The sequence below is a fragment of the Crinia signifera genome, chromosome 6 (genome assembly GCF_055691185.1).
Source record: "Crinia signifera chromosome 6, ASM5569118v1, whole genome shotgun sequence".
Taxonomy (NCBI): Eukaryota; Metazoa; Chordata; class Amphibia; order Anura; family Myobatrachidae; genus Crinia; species Crinia signifera.
In genome coordinates, this window is record NC_139222.1 from 280960988 (window position 1) to 280986388 (window position 25401).

General features: G+C 48.6%; 1 long non-coding RNA gene across 2 annotated transcripts in view; it reads left to right on the plus strand.

The window, feature by feature from the left end:
- The first annotated feature begins 1301 nt into the window (after nucleotides 1-1301).
- Nucleotides 1302-25401, plus strand: part of LOC146009433 (uncharacterized) — a 56913-nt gene continuing 32813 nt past the window's right edge. For both annotated transcript variants that reach the window (XR_014444669.1, XR_014444670.1), the window contains exons 1-2: nucleotides 1302-1406; nucleotides 6060-6221. This is a non-coding gene — a long non-coding RNA (uncharacterized LOC146009433). The remainder of the gene's footprint in view (nucleotides 1407-6059; nucleotides 6222-25401) is intronic.

The window sequence follows — 25401 nt, forward strand, 5'->3', positions numbered from 1 at the left end:
GTCGGAAGAGAACAGCTCGGCCAGTGCTACCCGGAAGTGCTGATTCGGGTAGCGCTGGTGCGCTATTTAAAAGGAACCCCTTGGCGACGAGCATGTACCCTGTACCCTGTACTCCCCAAGGCAACAAGACTGAAGCCCCTGGCAAGAAGCATGTAACCTCTGGCAACAAGCGATATTCCTCTGACAATGAGCATGTAGGTAAGCAGCGGTTATATGGTATAATATGTAATAGGCATTATTATGTTTAATGGGCATTACGGTATTGGCATTATGTGTAATGGGCATTATGGCGTGTGGCATTATGTTTTATAGGCATTACGGTGTATGGCATATTTAATTGGCATTACAGTGTGTGGCATTATGTTTAATGGGCATTACGGTGTTGGCATTATGTGTAATAGCATTACGGTGTTGGCATTATGTGTAATAGTATTATAGTGTTGGCATTATGTGTAATTCACATTACGGTGTGTGGCATTATATTTAATTGGCATTACAGTGTGTTGCATTATGTTTAAAGGGCATTACGGTGGGTTGCATTATGTTTAAAGGGCATTACGGTGTGTGGCATGTGTAATGGGCATTATGGTGTGTGGCATTATGTGTAATGGGCATTACGGTGTGTGGCATTATGTGTAATGGGCATTACAGTGTGCGGCATTATGTTTAATTGGCATTACGGTGGGTGGCATTATGTGTAATGGGCATTACAGTGTTGGCATTATGTGTAATGGCCATTACGGTGTGGCATTATGTTTAATTGGCATTACGGTGTGTGGCATTATGTGTAATGGGCATTACAGTTTTGGCATTATGTGTAATGGGCATTACAGTGTAATTTTTGCAACGCGCCTTCGGCACGCACTGTCCCCATTTCTGGTGTATGTGTGTGTGTGTGTGGGGGGGGGGATTGTTTAATCCTTGCTGCATATTAGAGGGGAGAGGGTAGGGTGGTGAAACGATGGCGATGGTGATGGACCACTTGCTTGTGTTGCCCCCCAGGCTGAAAGTTGCCAGCCAGCCCCTGCATGTGTATATGTAACCCAGTTGATGAACTGTAGCTGTGATAATATTAAATGTAGCTCTGATACAGTATGTCCATATTGTATATTTATGTACTGTATGTGTATTAAGTCATTATTTTAATTGACATTTACATATGCAATGTTAAGTGTATTTTATTAGCATTGCTTTAACATGTATAGGCACGCTGACCATGCAGTTCAGCATTGAAATGTGCTGGTGCTGCTGGGCTGGAGCTGAGCAGCGGCGCATGCACTGAACAGTACAAAAAAGGCAGTTGGGGAACTGGCAGTGGAGAGGGGATGGCAGGTGTGTCCGAAGATACAGGAGCCAAGCCAAGCAGGGTGCTAGAAAGCAGAGGCAGCGACTAGAGAGACTCACAAGTGAGCTGATGCAGCACCGAGTCCGGGAAGAGACAGCTTGTCAGGCAGTGACTGAGGCGACCCATTTCCCCCTCCAACGCTACCAGAGGGCCAGTCTGGACAGGGCCACCACTAGTAATGTTGGGGCCCGGGACTGACCTTCAGCCCGGGCCCCCAGCGGCACCTTGCACATGCCGCACCCCCCCTTGCGCGTCGGCACCCCGCCTCCCCCCCCCCACTCACTGCACAGTGCAGCCTGCAGAGTGCCGAGCCCCTCTGTATCCTAGGCTCGGCGCTCTGCAGGCTGCACTGTGTATTGTACGCGCCTGGCCGCCGGGTGGGGGGATTTGTGCGGGGGGGGGGGGTGTCGTGCCACTGGCACCCCCTGTCGGCAGCCCTGAGTCTGGATGTCCACTCCCTTACAGAGGCTGCACCCCTGCTTGCAGTTGTGAAAATATGAAAGGGCTATTGGCCACTCAGTGAGGATGAGTCTGGGGAGTGTAATGCAGCAGCAGAAAAACTACGAGGTGTAAGTGAACAAATCACCTACTCCATTACACCTACACTCAGCCATTCTTCACAGGAAGAGGAGCAGCAGAACACGAGGACATGCACTGACACTAGGGGGAGGAAGGTACAGGTGGGAGACATTCTTCACAGGAAGAGGAGCAGAAGAACACGAGGACATGCACTGACACTAGAGGGAGGAAGGTACAGGTGGGAGACATTCTTCACAGGAAGTGGAGCAACAGAACACGAGGACAGGCACTGACACTAGAGGGAGGTAGGTACAGGTGGGAGACATTCTTCACAGGAAGAGGAGCAGCAGAACACGAGGACATGCACTGACAAAAGAGGGAGGAAGGTACAGGTGGGAGACATTCTTCACAGGAAGAGGAGCAGCAGAACACGAGGACATGCACTGACACTAGGGGGAGGAAGGTACAGGTGGGAGACATTCTTCACAGGAAGAGGAGCAGCAGAACACGAGGACATGCACTGACACTAGGGGGAGGAAGGTACAGGTGGGAGACATTCTTCACAGGAAGAGGAGCAGAAGAACACGAGGACATGCACTGACACTAGGGGGAGGAAGGTACAGGTGGGAGACATTCTTCACAGGAAGAGGAGCAGCAGAACACGAGGACATGCACTGACACTAGGGGGAGGAAGGTACAGGTGGGAGACATTCTTCACAGGAAGAGGAGCAGCAGAACATGAGGACATGCACTGACACTAGAGGGAGGAAGGTACAGATGGGAGACATTCTTCACAGGAAGAGGAGCAGCAGAACACGAGGACATGCACTGACACTAGGGGGAGGAAGGTACAGGTGGGAGACATTCTTCACAGGAAGAGGAGCAGCAGAACACGAGGACATGCACTGACACTAGGGGGAGGAAGGTACAGGTGGGAGACATTCTTCACAGGAAGAGGAGCAGCAGAACACGAGGACATTCACTGACACTAGAGGGAGGAAGGTACAGGTGGGAGACATTCTTCACAGGAAGAGGAGCAGCAGAACACGAGGACATGCACTGACACTAGGGGGAGGAAGGTACAGGTGGGAGACATTCTTTACAGGAAGAGGAGCAGCAGAACACGAGGACATGCACTGACACTAGGGGGAGGAAGGTACAGGTAGGAGACATTCTTCACAGGAAGAGGAGCAGCAGAACACGAGGACATGCACTGACACTAGAGGGAGGAAGGTACAGGGGAAATGTGAGGAAGAATTACTTCACAGAAAGAGTAGTGGATAAGTGGAATAGCCTCCCATCAGAGGTGGTAGAGGCAAATACAGTAGTATAATGTAAACATGCTTGGGATAGGCATATTGATATCCTTACAAAGAAATAATGATAAAATATGGTTTAAGGTAAGATGTTTAAAAAAGCGGCAGACTAGATGGGCAAGTGGTTCTTATCTGCCGTCACATTCTATAGTCAGTAGTGTTTACTATGCCACCACATTCAGCACCTGTGAGTCATTATACAGTATATAGACCCAGCAGTAAGAACAGATGCGGCAATACGTGGACATAAGTAATTACAGTCAGTTGATGAGAAGGACTGGGCAGTGGCCCATAGCAACTAGTGATAAAGGAGCAGCCTACAGGGGATTAGTCAGTGGAATTAGCGTCTGCAGATGTATAATCCACTGGCATTCTTTCCTCAATAGAACAGTTCTCCACCATGCTTAAGTGGGGGACATAATCTATCATGCGGTACCTCATTGATGTCAAGCTGTGGTTGTACTCTAAAAAATGTTTGGCGACTGGCTGGTCACTTGCGCCTGTTTCTAATGCTATTTTTATTGAAGACCTATGTGCGGCCATACGTTCCCGGAACGTGCGTTCTGTTTTGCCCACATAGGACTTGCCACAAGGGCATATTAATTGATATATCAAAAATCTAATTTTGCATGTGAGATGAAATCTGATGTCAAACATTTTACCTGATAATGGGTGAGAAAAAGTACTCCACATCCGAAACACCCATTCTGGGCTTGTAAAAAATCTTTAGGTTTACTGATGGTTTTAGACATGTCCGTATGTACCAAATAATCCTGTAAATTTCTGACTGATCTGAACTGATTAGCGGCCAATGTTTTTTCACTACTGTGCTCATATTCTTGCTGTTAGGATTATATACTGTGGCCCATGGAAAAAGTTTAACATTGGGCCCGACTTGTTTTTTTAGTAAGTAAATCTGCACGGTTCCTTTATAAAATAAAGAAGTTGACACTGTTTTGACATTTTTCTCTATTTTTACATCCAAGTAAGAGATTTATTTTTGGCTCATATTGAAAGTAAAGTTAATAGGGCAAGGGCTAGAATTGTGGGTGTCTATAAAACTTTAGAAATGCATCCCCTCCACATAATCAACAAGTCATCGATAAATCTTGTATCAAAAAAGATTTTTGATGCCACATAAGGATCTGAGAAAAATACCAATTCCTCGATCATAAACATAAAGATATTCGCGTACGATGGGGCCACAGGGGACCCCATCGCACACCCACTTATCTGCATGAAAAAATCATTCATATAAAGAAAAATTATTTTTACTCAAAATCATATTCAACAATTCAAGCAATTTAGCCAAAAGTGTGGTTGTACCCAACAAATATCTTTTACAGTATGTCCCTGAACACAGGGTTGAAACAAGCCGTCCAGATAAGTAGAGATGAGTCGGAATAGCGAGCCTTTAGCCGCAATTATGGGGTGACCTGGGGGTTTCAACAGGTCCCTAAGGATTCTAGGAATAAGAGAAATTAACGGGACCTTTGGATGTGCAGGAAGTAGAGATTGACTTCATTTCTTTGGTATGATATTATTGGATGTAGCGAGATCCAAAATTTATTTCAATTCCTTACTATACACCGTAGTGGAATCTCCTGATAATTTGTGATATGTTATATTGTCATCCAATTGCCGCATCATCTCTGCATGATACGGTAATCTTTCTGTCCATTATTACTAACCCTTTGTCGGCCGAACGAAATACCAGTTCATCATTGGATGATAATCTTTCCAATGCCCGCCATTCGTCTTCTGACAGATTTCTTCTGTTGTACATAGGCTTCTCTTCCATCTCTTTAGGGGATATTTGTTCAACCACTCTCAGAAATGTTTTGATGGTTGGATTGGATGAGGGGGGATCAAATTTTGACCTTGGTAATAATTTTCGAACTTGGTAAGGTATTGGATCCGGTTCAGAATTCACTGATTGATTTCTAGTGAAGAATTCTTTAATCCTCAATTTTCTTTGCAACTCATGCAACTCCACCTGATGTCTCAAAGGATCAAATTGACTGGTGGGAACAAAAGAAAGTCCTTTTGAAAGTACAGTAATTTCTCTTCGCATGAGAATAATTCATATGAGGATAAATTGTATATTACCGAGTTCTGGGCAACGGTGGCCTGCGCCGCTTTCCCCCTCTTCCTTTGTCCCCCTCTACATGTATGGGTACTGTTCTTGGAGAACGCTGTACTGCCGCTCCTAAAGGGTAATTACCCCGATTGCCTCGTTTACCCTTGGAGGTGTAATTAGTTTCATAATCACTATTGCTGGTGGAACCACCCTCTCCAGAAGATCTGTCATTGGAGGCGAACTGTCGGCCACGATCCTGATGTGGCATCAAAAATCTTTTTTTATACAAGATTTATCGACGACTTGTTGATTATGTGGAGGGGTACGGATGATGCATTTTTAAAGTTTGATAGACACTTACAATTCTAGCCCTTGCCCTATTAACTTTACATGCAAAATGAGATTTTTTATATATCAATTAATATGCCCTTGTGGCAAGTCCTATGTCAGCAAAACGGAACGCACGTTCCGGGAACGTATGGCCGCATATAGGTCTTCAATAAAAATAGCATCAGAAAAAGGTGCAAGTGACCAGCCAGTCGCCAAACCACAGCTTGACATCAATGAGGTACCGCATGATAGATTATGTCCCCCCACTTAAGCATGGTGGAGAACTGTTCTATTGAGGAAAGAATGCCAGTGGATTATACGTCTGCAGATACCACATGGCCTTAATGATCAGTTGGGATTGGGGTGTTATTAATATATGCTGCAGACTAAGTATTGTTGGATTTGATTATTATGTCTGACTATTCAAATGTGATTATTGCTTATTTGTACTTTGTTTCATTTTCCATAGGTGATTGGGGTTGCTATGCAACTATCACATTGTTAGACGCTTTCTGGCGTCCCTGGAGACGGGAACAGCCGGAAGTTGTCATGAATGCGCCGGCGGGCCGGTTGCACAGTCCCCAGACCTGGAAACGCAACTTGCACTTTGGGTGATGTTCATCTATTTAAGGTATGGTTTAATATACATTTGTAGGCCTGATGACGATGTTTGAGTAACATTGAAACGTTGCTGGAAGCTATCAGCGTCCGTGTGATTTGTTTTTGGATTGAAAGTCCGTATGATGCTGTCGGTATGCTGGGCTGTATGACCATACACTAGTGGAGGACATGCTCCGGACCAAAGTTTGATTTATGGACATTAGTTGGGAGCAACAGTTTACCTACACTTAGAAGATTCCTTGACATTTCTGATACAAAGTACTATTCATATACTGCATTATAATAGTCAGCTACACTAGTAGACTTTTGAGTGTGACTTTTATCAGCTAAAGAAGACCTAAAGTACAGAAGGATCTATAAGCCACAACAGTTATTACCCTTCAAGTTTTATTGCTAGAAATTCTTGAGTTTAAGGGCCCCAACAATGGTACAACAGTGCACTATAAAACCAAGGGTACCCAGGTCATTATATAAAATTAATAAGCAATGCTGTGGGTTTTTTTTTGTGTGAACATTTTTTTTGTATTGCATGCATATATATATTGTATAGGCAGGGGCTGGCTGGCAACTTTTAGCCTGGGGGGCAAGTCCTGAGCACTGGCCCATAAGTAACAGCGCATCATTAAAATGGAGGTTTTTCGGTAAAAAAAAAAATGTATTAATAAAAAAAAGATAATAACACCATGACAGGCTGCTCCCCCTGTATAATAACAGGACAACAGAGCCTCTGGTGTCCTGTTATTATACAGGGGGAGCAGCCTGTCGTGGTGTTATTATCTTTTTTTTATTAATACTTTTTTTTTTTACTGAAAAACCTCCATTTTAATGAGTCCACAGGCTGCTTCCCCTGTATTATAATAATAGGACAGCACAGGATGCTTCCCCCGCATAATTACAAGACACCACAGGCTGCTCCTCTGCATAAACTGAACAGACACCACAGGCTGCTCCCTCTGTATAATCATACCAGGACACCACAGGCTGCTCCCTCTGTATAATCATACCAGGACACCACAGGCTGCTTCCCCTGTATAATAACAGGACAACACAGGCTGCTTCCCCTGTATAATAACAGGACAACACAGGCTGCTTCCCCTGTATAATAACAGGACAACACAGGCTGCTTCCCCTGTATAATAACAGGACAACACAGGCTGCTTCCCCTGTATAATAACAGGACAACACAGGCTGCTTCCCCTGTATAATAACAGGACAACACAGGCTGCTTCCCCTGTATAATAACAGGACAACACAGGCTGCTTCCCCTGTATAGTAACAGGACAACACAGGCTGCTTCCCCTGTATAATAACAGGACACCACAGTCTGCTGCCCTGTATAATAACAGGACACCACAGACTGCTCCCCTGTATAATAACAGGACACGCCAGACTGCTCCCCTGTATAATAACAGGACACCACAGACTGCTCCCCTGTATAAAATCAGGACACCACAGGCTGCTCCTCAGTATAATAACAATAACAGGACACCACAGGCTGCTCCCCTGCATAATAACATGAAGACACCACAGGCTGCTCCTCTGCATAAACTGAACAGACACCACAGGCTGCTCCCTCTGTATAATTATACCAGGACACCACCGGCTGCTTCCCCTGTATAATTATACCAAGACTGTCCTGGTATAATGATAGAGGGGGATCAGACTGTGGTGTCCTGACAGGACACCACAGGCTGCTCCTCCTGTATAATTATACCAGGTCACCACAGGCTGCTCCCCCTGTATAATTATACCAAGACTGTCCTGGTATAATTATAAAGGGGGAGCAGCCTGTGGTGTTCTGGCAGAACCAAGACTGTCCTGGTATAATTATACAGGGGGAGCAGCCTGTGGGGACTTGGCAGGACACCACAGGCTGCTCCCCCTGTATAATTATAGGAGGACACCACAGGCAGCTCCCCGGCCCCCATTATAACACTCAATACGTACTGTAGTTACAGGACACCTGCCTTTCATAGGCCCGGGTCCGTGCTCTACTGCTGCGGCTCCCTCTGCCCTTTTTGCCTTTACTTTCCGGCGCCGCCTCTCCATCCTCCGAGTATATGTCGCACGAGTGGGACGGCAGTGACGGCGTCATGATGTGACGCGGTGTCTGCCGCGGCCACACTGTAGAGTGCAGACCAATGCCAGGAATCCATCCGGGATTTGCACATCCCATGCTGGTGAGCATGTCCTCATGCAGGAGGCAGCCATGTTCCTGCAGCCGCGGCCAGTGGCGTAACTATAAATTTTACTTCCCCCTGCCAAAAAAATTATTGCACCCCCCCCAATGGCCTTTTTTGGCAAGGCAAAAACATGAAGAAAAAAAAACAGTTCTATTTTTTTTTTTCAAAGTATGCCTGACGAGGGGCCGAAACGTTGCATGAAATTGAGTGGTATGCGTTGTCATTACTAAGATTACAGGAGAAGGACCCGGGGAGTGCCGGTCATATCGTGTGTATGTATGAAACTTTTTTCTGACAAGGCACCCCACCACGGAACATAGGAGCGTGAGTGCCAGCACATCAGTTTGCCTCTAGACCACTAATCCAAGGCACCCCTGCAAGTGTCCTGAGGAACCCCAGGGACCCTAGGCACACAGTTTGGGAACACTGTATATATATGTGTGTATATATATATATATATATATATATATATATATATATATATATAGCCCAATAATGAACAGCGGCACTCCACGGATTTGTGAAATCAATGTTTCGTGGTTCTTAAACCCATTTTTCAAGATGAACCCCGAAATGTTGGTTTCACAAATACAAGTTTATTTTTTGTAATCCGTGGAGTGCCGCTGTTTGTTCATTATCGGGCTCTATCTACCCTGCCAGAAGGCACCCACATAAGCTGTTGATTTGAATGGAGTGCCAGACTGAACGTCATATATATATATATGGGTCGATCCTATTAACCCCAAAGGGTGCGAGTTGCCGTTCATTTGCCGTTTTTTCGGTGAAAATGGCACCCGAATTAACCCTAACTCGCACCCTTCACTGTGCAGAATTCACTGAAATTTACTCACACCCCTAAGGAGGTGCGAGTATTTTTCAGCGAATTCAGCCCGTCTAAAGTGCGTGATGATTCACACTCGGCAAATCATCCGCAACCTTTGGGGTTAATAGGATCAACCCTGCAAACACATAAACACATATATATATATTTATATATATATATATATATATATATATATATATATATATATATATATACACACACACACACACACACACACACACACACACACCACACAAATACAAATAGACTGTGAGATGTATGTATGTATGTATGTATGTGTGTATATATATATATATATATATATATATATATATATATATATATATATATACACACAAATAAGTATAGACTGTGAGATCTATGTGTGTTTGTGTGTGTGTGTATATATATATATATATAGTATACACACATATGCAGTATATACACATATACTTATTATATATAGGTGCTAATAAAAACGCACATGTGTTCTTAACAAGTCACAGTCAGGTGCTCAGCTTCAATTCCCGGCTCCTCTCCTCCCCTCCTCTCCAGCGTGTGACGTGGTGACGTCACACGCATAGGAGAAGCAGAGACAGTAACCTGCTTCCCCCTGACACTTCGTCCCAGGCCGCGCCCCCGCCCTCCCTCCCTCCCTTCAGCCCGTTCTCATATGACAGCCCGCCTGCCCATCAAGTAAGGGCAGTGTGACAGTGACACTGTCATGGCGGCGCCCGTGCCGCGGCCGACTCGCCTGTGCGGGAGCGGCAGGCGGCACGCTGGCAGCCACAAAGAAACATACTGATCGCCGGAACCCGGCGCCCATGCAGCCCCCGCTTCTCCTTACACTAGCTACACGAGCCGCGGTGCTGCTTACAGGAGGAAAGCAGGTAAAATAGGAGGCAGCCCGCGGCCCGCAACAGTGCCTGTTAGAGCGGCCCGGGGGGCACATGGCACCCTGCCCCCCGGCCCAGCCCGCCCCTGTGTATAGGTTGCTATTGTGTTTGCATATTGGTCCATATAATGTGAATGCTCAAATATTCTCTGTACAGCGCTGCGGAATATGTATGTGCTATATAAGAAACTGTTCACTGTTAATATAATTAATTGTAACAATAAAAGTGATTATACTTACCAGTCAGTTAACTTTCATGTTCCCAATGCCTTTTAGCGGCTGGGAAAACTGTGTGTTTCCAGTACAGAGGGTCATTGCTCCTGATGGTGGGACAGCTGCCCAGGTGATAGGCTGTGGGTGCGGGCTATGGTAGGGACTACTGGAACATACCAAGAAGTTTGTGCTATGCTGTGACATCTGTATGACATCTGTATGCTGCAATGCTGTAACCATGATTACCTGCTACTAAATAAAAACCAAGACTTCATCTTATCCAGTGTATGTGATTCCTTTCACTATATATATATATATATATATATATATATATATATATATATATATATATATATATATATATATATATATATATATATATACAAATTGCTATTGCATTGTACCACACACCTAGGAACCAGCTTCTCACAGCCGGTAATTATAAAGGAGTGAAGGTCACATCACTGATACTCCTTGCTCAGAGTGCTAGAAGAGCTGATGAATAGCCCAGGATACTTGGGAATATAAAGCATACCTTATATTGTGTGATCAGATCATATTGATAGGGTTTATGAGAATTGCCAGGAGCCTACACATTGCGCCTGGCACAAACTAGCGCTCACCAATAGACAATGCAAAAGAATGATAGACCTAGGCCAAGTATGATCTTCTCCAATCTGTGCACACATCTATAGATCACATACCAGTGCTGCTATAATGCACATACCCTGTTTCCCTGATAATAAGACCTACCCCAATAATAAGCCCTACCCTTATTTCTGGACAATGGTCCAAAATAAGCCCTACCCCGAAAATAAGCCCTAGCTTAATCCCCATTTTGCACAGTCCCTGTGCTAAACTCCCAGCTCTGCTAATGCCCCCCCACCCGCCCGCATGAAATGGATGCTGCTGCTACGGTAGCAGCCCTGGTACCGCTGAAGCCTCTGCTCGCATCAGCGGTCCCAGGGATGCATTGTGCATGTGACATCACTGCGCACCAAAAGGACTGAGTGGCGTCTGTTCACAGATGGGAGTGGAGTGACTGAGCGGCTGCGGAGGAAAGGCTGAGTGGCTGAAAAATGCAGAAGGAAAGGAAAGCGGCAGTTGTGCTTAAAGTATAAGGAGATTGAGGGGCATGATGTAGCTAAAAGAAGGACTGAGGAGCTAAAATAAGCCCTACCCCAAAAATAAGCCCTTTAGTGTTTTTGGACTGAAAACAAAAATAAGACAGTGTCTTATTATCGGGGAAACACGGTAGAACGTATGGACGTGCACAGAGTCATTGCACCCAACCTAACACGTTCCACTGGAGCTCGCTGTACTTCTCTCTGTCAATTGAAAACCTTCATTAGTATAATTGAACGATGTTTGTGTGTGTAGATGTATGTGTGTGTGTATGGGTGTAGATGTATGTGTGTATATGTGTGTGTGTAGATGTGCATATGTGTGTGTAGATGTATGTGTGTGTGTGTATGGATGTTCCACGATAACTTTCGAACCCTTTAACTAATTGTCTTCATACTTTGCACGCTACCTTATCATCTTAAGAGACGATCTAAGTTTGATGATGGGTTTCATTGGACGACCCCTTAAGGGTGCTGTCATAAAGGTCCATACTATTCAGTTTTCATGCATTGTGATATGTCGTTGGAAAGCTTATGACTTTCTGAATACAACACAATAAACAGACTCCCTTAAATGGACCCTAAAAGGCCTATAAGGGTCCATTAAATGAAACATTTTTTCACACTTTACAAAATCTTTGACCAACTGCTCTGGTTGGGAAGGGAAGGTGGATAGTTGGAGTCTTGCTCTGGTTGCAGCAGCTCCTGCCCTGCTGTGGTTAGGAAGGGAAGGTGGATAGTTGGAGTCTTGCTCTGGTTGCTGCAGCAGCTCCTGCCCTGCTATGGTTGGGAAGGGAAGGTGGATAATTAAAGACCTGCTCTGGCTGCTACAGCAGCTCCTGCCCTGCTATGGTTGGGAAGGGAAGGTGAATATTTGGAGACCTGCTCTGGCTGCTGCAGCAGCTCTTGCCCTGCTGTGGTTGGCAAGGGTAGGAGGATAGTTGGAGACTTGCTGTACCTGCTGGAGCATCTTCTTCCCTGCTGTGGTTGTGAAGGGAAGGTGGATAGTTGGAGACCTGCTCTGGCTGCTGCAGCAGCTTCTGCCTTGCTGTGATTGGGAAGGGAAGGTGGATAGTTAGAGACCAGCTCTGGCTGCTGCAGCAGCAGCTTCTGTCCTGTTGTTGGAAAGGGAAGGTGGCTAGTTGGAGACCTGCTCTAACTGCTGCAGCAGCTTCTGTCCTGATGTGGTTGGGTAGGATAGGTGGAAAGTTGGAGACCTGCTCTGGCTGCTCCTTCCCTTCTGTGGTTGGGTAGGGTAGGTGGATAGTTGTAGACCTCATCTGGTGCTGCAGCAGCTCCTGCACTGCTGCGGTTGGGAAGGGTAGCTGGATAGTTGGAGTCCGGCTCTTGCTGCTGCATCAGCTCCTGTCCTGCTGTGGTTTGGGTATGGTAGGTGGATAGTTGGAGACCTTCTCTGGCTGCTGCAGCAGCTTCTGCCCTGCTGTGGTTGTCATAGGCGAATCTAGGGGGTGGTCCAGGGGTGCACAGGAGGGATGTAGCTGAGGGATGGGGCTTTCCAACGAGCCCAGACCCGTGTCTCTAGCCCCCTGGGAACCGGAGATACTGTTTGGAGTCCCTTTGGACAGCACGACAGGTATAATTGCTGGAGGCACAGACAGACAGAGGCAGGATGGATGGAACTCACTGCTTTATCGTAGATCAGGAACAGGTACACGGTACAGGATACAATTACAGGAACAGATGCAAAAACACGATTACAGGACTCAGGATACAGGACTCAGGATACAGGACTCAGGATACAGGACATGGCATAAGAAAGCTCTCAGCAAACTAACAGGAAGCTAACAAACAGAGAACTATCAAAGGCCCTGAGCTCAGGGCCAATGCCTCTTTTAAAGGCAGCCCAGACCAATGGCTGCAGCACATAGAGACAAACCCACAATTATTCACATGTGCTGCAGCTGGGGATGGCACTCTGAGAACAGCCCAGCCCAGCTGATTACACCAGCTGGGACTGTCCTCAGAAACCACAACCCTGCATGCAGGGCCAAACAGCAGCACCTCTGGCCACACAGAGGTACTGCAGGATGCAAATAATAACAGCAGCACCTCTGAGTAACCAGAGGCACTGCAGACCACACAAGACCCAAATGGCAGTGCTGACATAACATAATGCCCCCCTTGAGAAGGCGGATTCCAGACGCCTTTAGGAAAGTTCACGCTGATGCCTCTTTTAATGGGAATAGCAACAGTCTCTCCGCAATGACAGACACCGGCAAGATCTTGTTCCGTTCGAAAAAAAATAATTCTGGAATGACGGCCACCGTGACGGCTCTCCAGACAGACGGGACCTCATGCCCGTAGGCAAGGGCAGAAAGAACCCCTCCTGGGTCTATGATGCAAGGACCCCCTTCTGGGGCTGGACCATCACGGACCTCTGGCACATCAGGTGGACCCTCACGGACCTCTGGCATGGCAGGCGTTAGTGCACTAAAAGAAAGAACATTGTGACTGACAGCCGACACGGCGGCTCTCAACTTATGCTCAATGACATGGGCATTAACGGACTCAGGCCCGGAGGCCGCGGAGGCAACAGACTCAGGCCCGGAGGCCGCGGAGGCAACAGACTCAGGCCCGGAGGCCGCGGAGGCAACAGAGTCAGGCCCGGAGGCTGCGGAGGCAACAGAGTCAGGCCCGGAGGCCGCGGAGGCAACAGACTCAGGCCGGGAGGCCGCGGAGGCAACAGACTCAGGCCGGGAGGCCGCGGAGGCAACAGACTCAGGCCGGGAGGCCGCGGAGGCAACAGACTCAGGCCCGGAGGCCGCGGAGGCAACAGACTCAGGCCCGGAGGCCGCGGAGGAAACAGACTCAGGCCCGGAGGCCGCGGAGGCCGCGGAGGCAACAGCGTCCTCAGGCCCGGAGGCCGCGGAGGCAACAGCGTCCTCAGGCCCGGAGGCCGCGGAGGCAACAGCGTCCTCAGGCCCGGAGGCCGCTGAGGCAACAGCGTCCTCAGGCCCGGAGGCCAGGGCAATAGCGTCCTCAGGCCAACAGCGTCCTCAGACCCGGAGGCCAGGGCAATAGCATCCTCAGGCCCGGAGGCCAGGGCAATAGCGTCCTCCTCCTGGGGCTGGACATAACCCCCTCCTGGGGCTGGACAGACAGGACCCCCTCCTGGGGCTGGACAGACGGAACCCCCTCCTGGGGCTGGACAGACGGAACCCCCTCCTGGGGTTAGACAGACGGAACCCCCTCCTGGGGCTAGACAGACGGAACCCCCTCCTGGGGCTAGACAGACGGAACCCCCTCCTGGGGCTAGACAGACGGAACCCCCTCCTGGGGCTAGACAGACGGAACCCCCTCCTGGGGCTAGACAGACGGAACCCCCTCCTGGGGCTAGAACATCGGGCTCCTTGGCGGGGACCGGATCATCGGGCTCCTTGGCGGGGACCGGGACATCGGACCCTCTGGCGGAGACCGGGACATCGGACCCTCTGGCGGAGACCGGGACATCGGACCCTCTGGCGGAGACCGGGACATCGGACCCTCTGGCGGAGACCGGGACATCGGACCCTCTGGCGGAGACCGGGACATCGGACCCTCTGGCGGAGACCGGGACATCGGACCCTCTGGCGGAGACCGGGACATCGGACCCTCTGGCGGAGACCGGGACATCGGACCCTCTGGCGGAGACCGGGACATCGGACCCTCTGGCGGAGACCGGAACATCGGACCCTCTGGCGGAGACCGGGACATCGGACCCTCTGGGATACACGCCATCGGCTATGACATCGGCCACCTCTCCTAGGAACACACCATTAGCTACGGGATCTGCCACCTCTCCTGGGGACACGTCGGTGGCTGAGGCATCGGCCACCCCTCCTGGGGACACGCCGTCGGCTGAGGCATCGGCCACCCCTCCTGGGTACACGGCATCGGAAACCCCTCCTGGGGACACGCCGCTGGCTGCGGCCTCGGTCACTCCTCCTGCGGCCACAACATCAGATGTGGTTTCAGGGAAGTGCACATCAGACACCGCTTTGGGGGGCTGCACCTTCCGACACAAGTCTGATAGAACACGAGTCAAGGCCCTGATCTGATCTGCGAGGACTTGATTGCGGAGATCAGGCTCCATAACGATACAAGGCAAAGTTCACTGTTCCCCCTCCAGTAGGGTTACCACCCGTCCGGGATTACTCCGGACAGTCCGGTAATTGAGACCGGCGTCCGGAGTCCGGAAGGGTGGCTGCCCCGGACTATACACTGTCCGGGAATTGATCCCCCCCGCCCGGCCGTCCGTCGGCACAGCACCGCTATTACTGAGTGACTGACTGTAACTGAGCCAACATGAGTTATGACAGACATTTACATACCACGTGAGGGGGGGGGGGTGGTTGCGGTGACACACATGTCGGACCGTCCTGCTTCTCCTACTCCTCCTTCAGTGTCTGAATATTGTGTGACGCTGAGTGACACAGTCACTCCGCTGCGGCGCTGGACGGGAGGAGGAGGGAGGACACAGACAGTCAGTGTCACTCATATGTCCAGTCCACCGGCTCCTCCTGCGGCGCGCTGCTGACACATGTGACCACCTGACATGACATGTGTGAGTCAGTGCCTGCCTGGATGGCGCGGTGAGTTTTTGTATCGGCATGGCGCAGTTTAGTTCAATTTCGGCACTAGCCCAGCCGCCCAGCCTGGCCCCCAGCCAACCTCCAAGTCCCAGGCGCAGCCAGCCCCAGCACAGGCAGGCCAGGCACAGACAGCAGCTACTAGTATATTTATCAGTCACTCTCAAGCAAGCTTGAAGCTTCTGAATAATTTTAAAGCCAATCTAAAGGTTAGTAGTACAGTACTACTAGTGTGTCAGTGAAGAAGATTTTTATAATATTATACATATATATTGGGGTATATTATATTGAATGCCAGGGCAAGCTCAGCTGTGACAGGCTGAGTGCATGTCCAGCCATTCTAGTGTGCCTACGCTGCCTACCATCAGTAACAGTAAGTGAAATGCCCCCCCCCCCCCCCTACCATGGCTGCTGCTGTGTGGCAGACTTGTACTGGCTATCTGAGGAGCCCTAAGTTGCCCCCCTACTGCTTTACATGTTGTCCAGACTGAGTGACACTGACACCACACCAGCTGTCCCAGAGACCCAAGTCCCAGTCAGTGTCTGTCGACAGACTACCGAGGCACCCTCCACTGCCCACCCCAGCCGCACCACTGTGTATTGCAGGCCAGTGCTGTCTCCAGCCCTGTGTGGGCTGCCTGTGGCTGCCCCCCTGCCCTAGCAGGCCCTAGGGTCCCCTCCTGCCCTCAACATCGACCCACTCTTCTGCTCCTGCTGCCCTGACTGATAGAGCATAAAACCCCTGGGATAGAGCATGAAACCCGCAGCAGCAAGCATGTAGGTAAGCAGCACTTATGTGGCATAATATGTAATAGGCATTACGGCATGTGGTATTATATGTAATGGACATTACAGTGTGTGGCATAATGTGTAATGGGAATTACAGTGTTAGGTGTAACGTGTAATGGGTATTATAGTGTGTTGCATAATATGAATTGGACATTACGGTGTGTCGCATAACATGTAATGGGTATTAGGGCATGTGGTATAATATGCAATGGGTGTGTGACAGGCATTATGGTGTAAATTTTTGACGCGCGCCTTCGGCGCGCACTGTCCCTGTTCTCCTTAGTTTAAAAAAATTGTTGAGCCCTTGCATAACTCGTAATGGGCATTATGGCCTCTGGTGCGCACTGTCACTGTTGTCCTTTTTAAGAAAAATTGTTGAGCCCTGGCATAACTTGTAATAGGCACTATGACATGTGGTATAATATGGATGTGTGACGTGTAATAGGCATTATGGTGTAAATTTTGTCCCTATTTTTTTTTAATTGTCCACTCATGGCATAAGGTGTAATGGGCATCACGGTGTGTGCCACAATGTATAATGGGCATCAGTGTGTGGCATGACATGTAATGGGCATTACAGTGTGTGACGTAACGTGTATGTGGCATTACTGTGTGCGAAATCAAGAATAGATTTGAAGCAAATGTAAAAAAACACACCCATAAGGCGGGTCAAGGGGCGGGTCTGGGGGCGGTTTAATGGGTGGGCTGTGGGTCTGTCAAGGGGCGGGTCACTGTCCGGGAATCGCTCAACACAAAGGTGGTAACCCTACCCTTCAGCAAGTCAGTATGGCCTTTGATAATGTTAGGAGTCCCTTTGGACAGCACGACAGGTATAATTGCTGGAGGCACAGACAGACAGAGGCAGGATGGATGGAACTCACTGCTTTATCGTAGATCAGGAACAGGTACACGGTACAGGATACAATTACAGGAACAGATGCAAAAACACGATTACAGGACTCAGGATACAGGACAAAAACACGATTACAGGACTTAGGATACAGGACTCAGGATACAGGACATGGCATAAGAAAGCTCTCAGCAAACTAACAGGAAGCTAACAAACAGAGAACTATCAAAGGCCCTGAGCTCAGGGCCAATGCCTCTTTTAAAGGCAGCCCAGACCAATGGCTGCAGCACATAGAGACAAACCCACAATTATTCACATGTGCTGCAGCTGGGGATGGCACTCTGAGAACAGCCCAGCCCAGCTGATTACACCAGCTGGGACTGTCCTCAGAAACCACAACCCTGCATGCAGGGCCAAACAGCAGCACCTCTGGCCACACAGAGGTACTGCAGGATGCAAATAATAACAGCAGCACCTCTGAGTAACCAGAGGCACTGCAGACCACACAAGACCCAAATGGCAGTGCTGACATAACAGATACGGCCAGGCAAAGCTGGAACATTTTCCCTATAGGATAACATGGGACCCGCTAATTCTGACCTCAATCCAGTTTAACGGCTGCCAGTTCCCATCACTGAAGCTCAAGGTTGATCTCAGTCGAACCCAAATCGCTGGGCCTTCAATCTGATACCAGGCTGGATCCATATGGGTCAATTGGTTCCAGCGATATTGAGGTTAAACAGTTTTTTTTTTTTTCATTTCTTAAATGTAATTTCATGACTGTTTATGTTCTTTGAGGGCAGATTTCACTGGAACCAAACAGCCCAGTTTCATGGGACCAAAATCATTCAAAGCCAACTCAAAAGTTCTTCAATATGATACTGGTCTCATGTAAATGATTCAGTTGGTTCCGAAGATATAGCTGGTTGGTTAAAGGGGGGTAGGGAGAGGGGAGTGGTTGTCTCTAGCCCTCACACCAGAAAATGCAGGGACTAGGTTGGCGAATAAGGGGTCAGCCTGGGAATGTCCCTGCATGATCCTGGGACCATATTCCTGGTTAAATCCCTGCATTTTCTGTTGTGAAAGGGGTATTATTTCAAACAGCCGTGACCTGCAGTGCTCTGAATACAGCCAGGCAACCCCCTGCTCTCTGCCCAGCTGTCACTGACTGTCACCCCTGCAGCTTCCGCTCCAATACTTCTCCCCGCTTTCACCTCAGCCCGCCCCCCCTCCCCCCCTTTAATCATGTGGTGCTGGCGCCCGGCGTGCTCCCCCGACGTCACGCACAACAACAGTGCGCACAATATTTCAAATGTCCACTCGGCTAGAGGGGACACCAGGAGGGGAGTGGGAGCGTGCTCTGCGCTGCGCTCTGCTCCTCTCCCCATAGAAGCAGCTGCACCGCTCTCCATCTCTCTCTGCAGCAGCAGGGAAGGCTCATATAAAAAATTTACAGTAAGTGGCACTTTTAAAAGTTACAAGTGGCGGTATGTAGGGGCATTACGCATAATGTGTGGCTTAATGTGTGAGGGGCATTACGGTGTGCAGCATCATGTGTAAGGGGCATTATGTGTGCAGCATCATGTGTAATGGGTACTATGGTGCGTTGGGTAGGGTAGGTGGATAGTTGGATACCTGCTCTGGCTGCTGCAGCAGCTCCTGCCGTGCTGTGGTTGGGAAGGGAAGGTGGATAATTAAAGACCTGCTCTGGCTGCTGCAGCAGCTCCTGCTCTACTATGGTTGGGTATGGTAGGTGGATAGTTGGAGACTTGCTCTGGCTGCTGCAGCAGCTCCTGCCCTACTGTGGTTGGAAAGGGAAGGTGGTTAGTTGGAGACCTGCTCTGGCTGCAGCAGCTCCTGCCCTGCTATGGTTGGGAAGGGAAGGTGGATAGTTTGAGTCTTGCTCTGGCTGCTGCAGCAGCTCCTGCCCTGCTATGGTTGGGTAGGGAAGGTGGATAGTTAGAGACCTGCTCTGGCTGCTGCAGCAGCAGCAGCAGCTTCTGTCCTGTTGTTGGAAAGGGAAGGTGGATAGTTGGAGACCTGCTCTGACTGTTTCAGCAGCTTCTGCTCTGCTATAGTTGGGTATTGAAGAAGAATATTTGGAGACCTGCTCTGGCTGCTGCAGCAGCTTCTGTCCTGATGTGGTTGGGTAGGATAGGTGGAAAGTTAGAGACCTGCTCTGGCTGCTGCAATAGCTCCTTCCCTTCTGGGGTTGGGTAGGTGGATAGTTGTAGACCTCATCTGGTGCTGCAGCAGCTCCTGCACTGCTGCGGTTGGGAAGGGTAGGTGGAGACCGGCTCTTGCTGCTGCAGCAGCTTCTGCTCTGCTGTGGTAGGGTAGGTGGATAGTTGGATACCTGCTCTTGCTACTGCATCAGCTCTTGCCCTGCTGTGGTTTGGGTATGGTAGGTGAATAGTTGGATACCTGCTCTGGCTGCTGCAGCAGCTTCTGTCCTGCTGTGGTTGGATATGGTAGGTGGATAGTTGGAGATCTTCTCTGGCTGCTGCAGCAGCTTCTGCCCTGCTGTGATTGGGTAGGGTAGGTGGATAGTTGGAGACCTGCTCTGGCTGCTCCAGCAGCTCCTGCCCTACTGTGGTTGGGTAGGGTAGGTGGATAGTTCTAGACTTGCTCTCGCTGCATAGCTCCGTCCCCTGACATCCGTGAGGTACATTTATACGGTGTCCATCTCGACCTATGTTGACAGAGACAGCTAAAAAACTTAGGTCAACCTTTTTTCATGTCAACTTATTGCTTGTGTCAACCTCTTGCTGCAGCCGACACCCCCCCCCCCCCCCCCCAATGGAGCCTTCCTATGTGGATAAGCTATTATTAAATTTCGACCCTATGACCCATATCCTTTGGAGAGTATATTATTTCCACTATCTACAGTAAGCACACAATAAGCTGTTTTTCTCTAAATGACACTCTTAAGGTGGTAAAGGAGTCCAAAATTTAAATATCGGAGCAGCACATGGTACCAGTGATGTTGAGAGGGGCTTCAGCTATCTCGAAGAATAGTTGGGGGTAATACAACATAACAGAGCAGCAGGGGAATGTTAGGGTAACACACAGTGGTGTAGTGTGTGGGGCGCACAGGAGAGCTCACATCACATGCGCTGCACCCATTTTTTTTATTCCCCTCCGTAGTCCAGCAATAAAAGCAGCAGCGCTGCAGAAAGTAGCGGAAAAATGGATTCAGCCTGGGAACCAATGGTAGCTTGGATTCAGCCTAGGTAGGGTACTGATGGTAGTTTTGAATTGGCCTGGTAACCGATGGCAGTTTCGAATCGGCCTGGAAACCAGATCCTGTGCAGGGAATTCCTGGGCTGCGCACAGAAGACTTCTAGGGCATGCTCAGATGGAACAGCAGAAGTTTCTGGCAGCAGTCAAGTTTTAGGTTGATGGTCGCCAACCATCGGTTGATTTCTCCTACATTCGGAAAGAAAAGTCAGTCTCAACTGAGCTTTTATTTCCTTCGGCTTCCCGGTGCCGCCTGTGCTGGATTGTCACCATTTCCATTCATCATTAAGTAACTCTGGTCCTGAATATATCAATACATTATATAGACTGTAAGTGTGGCTTATATCACAGTAAAAGCTGCTCGCCCCCCCAAGGTTCCCGCGATGGCGCCCTGGTGTCATCTGGTCAGCGCTAATGTTGCTTTTGATACTAAACTGCTGCCTCTTCACCCAGAGGATACAGAGCCCGGGAGACAAAAGCCGACTTTCAATGTAACGTTATTGTCATAAAGCAGCACAAATGTATACACAAAGCCCACGACGCAATTCAAAGCGGCTGCAGGTAGTAGGGAAGAAGCGGAACCTGTAGGAAGCCTCAAGGTTAAGTGAGCAATAGGACAGAGCACAAAACACATATATAGAAAGGAGTCTTTCAGCGCCGGTTGAAAGGAACAGGGCGTTCTGCAGGTGTACTATAAGTACTGCGCTGTGTTATTTACTTCCACACTCTAACGCTCAGTCGCCTTTGTCAGAAGGCCTTTGATTGAGAAGACAGTTGCGTTACGGAGACGGAGAGAGGAGAGAGCGGGGTAGAATGGAGTGTAAATGCTTCTATTGCTGAATGAACGCAGCATCCTCTTAGAAACTCATTGGGAGAAGCTGAAGGCAGCGGAATAGATGTTTGTTAAGTAACATAACAAACAATTGGCGACAATAGCGTGAATATGTAACACTAGCACAGGTGTAGACGGAGCCTCACCGCTGACGAGCAGTCAATGCAAAGGACGATTTACATTTCTCTTTTTGTTAAGGGCCATGAGCCTCTTAGAAATCACGCCCATTTTGTGGTCTTGTGTGCAGCATGGTTACTGACTGCCCCCGTTGCCTGGGATAAGTCCCCAAAAGGCTTTCAGTTCCCGGGATATTAGCATGATGCCAATATTGAAGTGCAACTTGGTGGAATTAAAAATGGCCACTTTCGGCGACTTGCAAACAGATGGATTTAATAAAGGAAGAATCGCTAAAGAAACTAAGGGGCAGATTTATTAAACCGGGTGATTAATTTGGCCGTTATCTCGGTGATTATCCTGGCCGTTATCTTGGTGATTATCTCCGGCCAATAAGCTCTTAGCTGCCATTTGTGAAACCCAGCCTGTAACTTGACAGGTAGGAGCCGATTGACCCGTGGGAGGGTCTGCACTCGTAATGTGGAGAAACCGTTATAAAACCACTTTCATCACACAATGTAACAAATACATGAGACAATTGCAGAAGATACTAAACACAGAACCATTGGCAGACGTACTCCAAGAAAACCCAAAACTCATCACAAACAAAAACCCTTTGCCAGACAACATAAAAATCGGCCAGTACACATGATGTAACCTGCTTTTGCATTTTAGGTTACGGTTTTCTACACCAATCCAGCAAACTTTCTATTGTATTACATATGTGGAAGAATCATGTGATTCCGTTCTAATTAATTGCGTTTTCACGGTTACCTCATCTTCTGAGGAAACCGTCAGGGCACCAGGATGGAGAAACGCGTCAAGACCCGGAATCTTGTCATCCAGCATCACCAGCCTGACTCTCCCAGGTTGATTACACCATATTGGACTTCAATTTACCACCTGGACCTTTCTGTTTCACGGCCGCACCAAGGGAGTGACCTGCGGCGATCTCCTGGTTGTTCTATCAGGCTGTGAGGGCAAGCTGTGCCTGATCCCCACATTGTGTGATGATGTCCAACAGCGGCAGTGTGGGTGCTCCGAGCACCGGCTTCAATTCTAACAGAGCCATGCTGGTTGTAGCGAACAACCTATCAACATCTCCGCACTCTCCCCTCTCCTGTTGCGGCAATTCCATCAGTGGGGCAGATGTATTAAGCCTTAACAAGAGAAAAACGCAAGGGTGATAAGGAGAGATAAGCGTCCAGCCAATCAGCTCCTTACTGACTTTTTTCAAACACAGCCTGTAACATGGCAGTTAGCAGGTGATTGGCTGGACGTTTATCTCTCTTTATCACCCTTGCATTTATCTCTTGTTAAAGCTTAATACATCTACCCCAATGTTTGCCCCCAGAGTTAAATCTAACAGAGCCACGCTGGTTGTAGTGAACAACTACTATGCACTCTCCCCTCTCCTGCTGTGGCATCTCCATCTACACCAGCGGGCTGTTCTTCACAAAGTTCCAGGGAAAGTGGCAGGTCGAATACTGTCATCTTATATCATTTATACACATTAATTTACAGTCCATTCAACAAATCTAAATAATAAGGAGAAACCCCCCCCCCCATTTTTTTCTACCAAGCATCTGGGAGTAAAGAAATATCGGCACTCTCTCCAAACAACTTATAGCTCTGGGTGCCTCTCTGTAGATGCAATGTGCAATATATATATATATATATATATATATATATATATATATATATATATATATATATATATACAATCCGGGAGGAGGGCGGCACTCAAAGAAATGAATAAAAGTCTCAACACAAAGTTGCAATAAAAAACGTGTGTATTATAGCGCCTAGCGCTTTCGGGGTGTCCCCCGTCCTCAGGGCAAAACACCCAAGAGAGAAGCCCTGACGCTAGGCGCTATAATACACATGGTTTTTATTGCAACTTTGTGTTGAGACTTTTATTCATTTCTTTGAGTGCCGCCCTCCTCCCGGATTGTATTTATTGTTTTGGGATGGCACCTGCATCATTGCCCTATTTAGTCGAGTGCCGGCAGATTGTGGATCAATATATATATATATATATATATATATACCTTTTTTATATACATTAAATAATTACAGATCATCACAGTGCGCTCTCTTTATTTATGTATTTTTGTTGGTAGATTTTCTATGAATCTTTTTGGGAGCAGCATGCTAGCTTGTAGCTGTGATTTCTAATAACAGAGTGAATAAATAAACATTTCTAGATTTAAGGTTGTTGCGCCTGATATACTGAGTTTATAGTATTTTGTTTTAAATAGTAAGGTAGAAGCACCTCACCTGGTCTAAACCTAAATGTAAGTCACAACTTAGGACATTTCTCGGTCTGTTGGGATATTATCATACAGGATTTTGCCACTAGAGTGGTTCCACTCAGGCTCGGACTGGCCTGGCGGGGAACCGGGGAATTCCCCGGTGGGCCCCGGTGATTACAGACCCCGCCCACTTGTTTAGGGGGCGGGGCTATTGCTCTTTATTTCCCCCCTGCCGCCACAGTATCAATATCCCGGCGGCTGCAAGCAGGGCAGAGGAGCCTTGCCTGGGAGCCTGTCACACTGTCATGACATCAGACGCCACATGTCACGCCACAGTTGACCCGACTCACGCCGGCGCAGCACAGGACTCTGCACGGGACGGGAGCAACTGCCACCAGGGCCCCAAATACAGATCCCCGCCTGCAGGATAAGAACTGCGGGGGTAGATGTCCTGAGAGGAGACCTCCCGGCTGGTGAAGAGGGAGCTGCTTGCTTTTGGACCCTTTCTGCAAAATGATAGGTAACTAACCTAACCATGTGCTGTATTAACTTTTTTATATTCCCCCTTTTTTTATTTTTTGAGGGGTATGTGCTGTATTGTGTATGTGTGTGTGGGGGGGGACCCTATGTGCCACATTATCTGGGTAGGGAAGACCTATGTGCTGTACTCAGGGCAGCCGAGAGGAATGCCGGGCCCCGGTAAAATTTTGGGGGTGTGGCCTAAGTGTGTGTGGTGTGGGCACCTCCCACACTTAGGCCACACCCCCAACATGTTTAGAGGTGGGTAAAAGAAAACTCTAAAAACTGTAATCTCAGACGCAGCACACACCTACAGCATGTGCTGTGCTGACAGCAGGCTCAGCATGACCTCTCACGCTGTCAGTGAGACACTCATGCTGAGCCTGCTGTCAGAACAGCACATGCTGTAGAAGTGTGTGCTACTGGTGATACCCGGGAGGGACGGAGGGGGAAGGGAGGGGTCGAACCAGGGCCCCTATGGGGCCCCTTCAGCAAGCCTGGGCCCGGGTAATTAGTACCTGCTCCCCCCCTCTCTCGGCTCCCCTGGCTGTACTTTATGGGGGGGGGGGGCTATGTGCTATACTATTTGAGTGGGGGACCTATGTAATGCACTATATGTGGGGGACCTATGTGCCATATTATCTGGGTAGGGCGGACCTATGTGCTGAACTATATGGGGGGCCTATGTGCTGTACTATATGGGGGGGGGGGGGCTATGTGCTATACTATTTGAGTGGGGGACCTATGTAATGCACTATATGTGG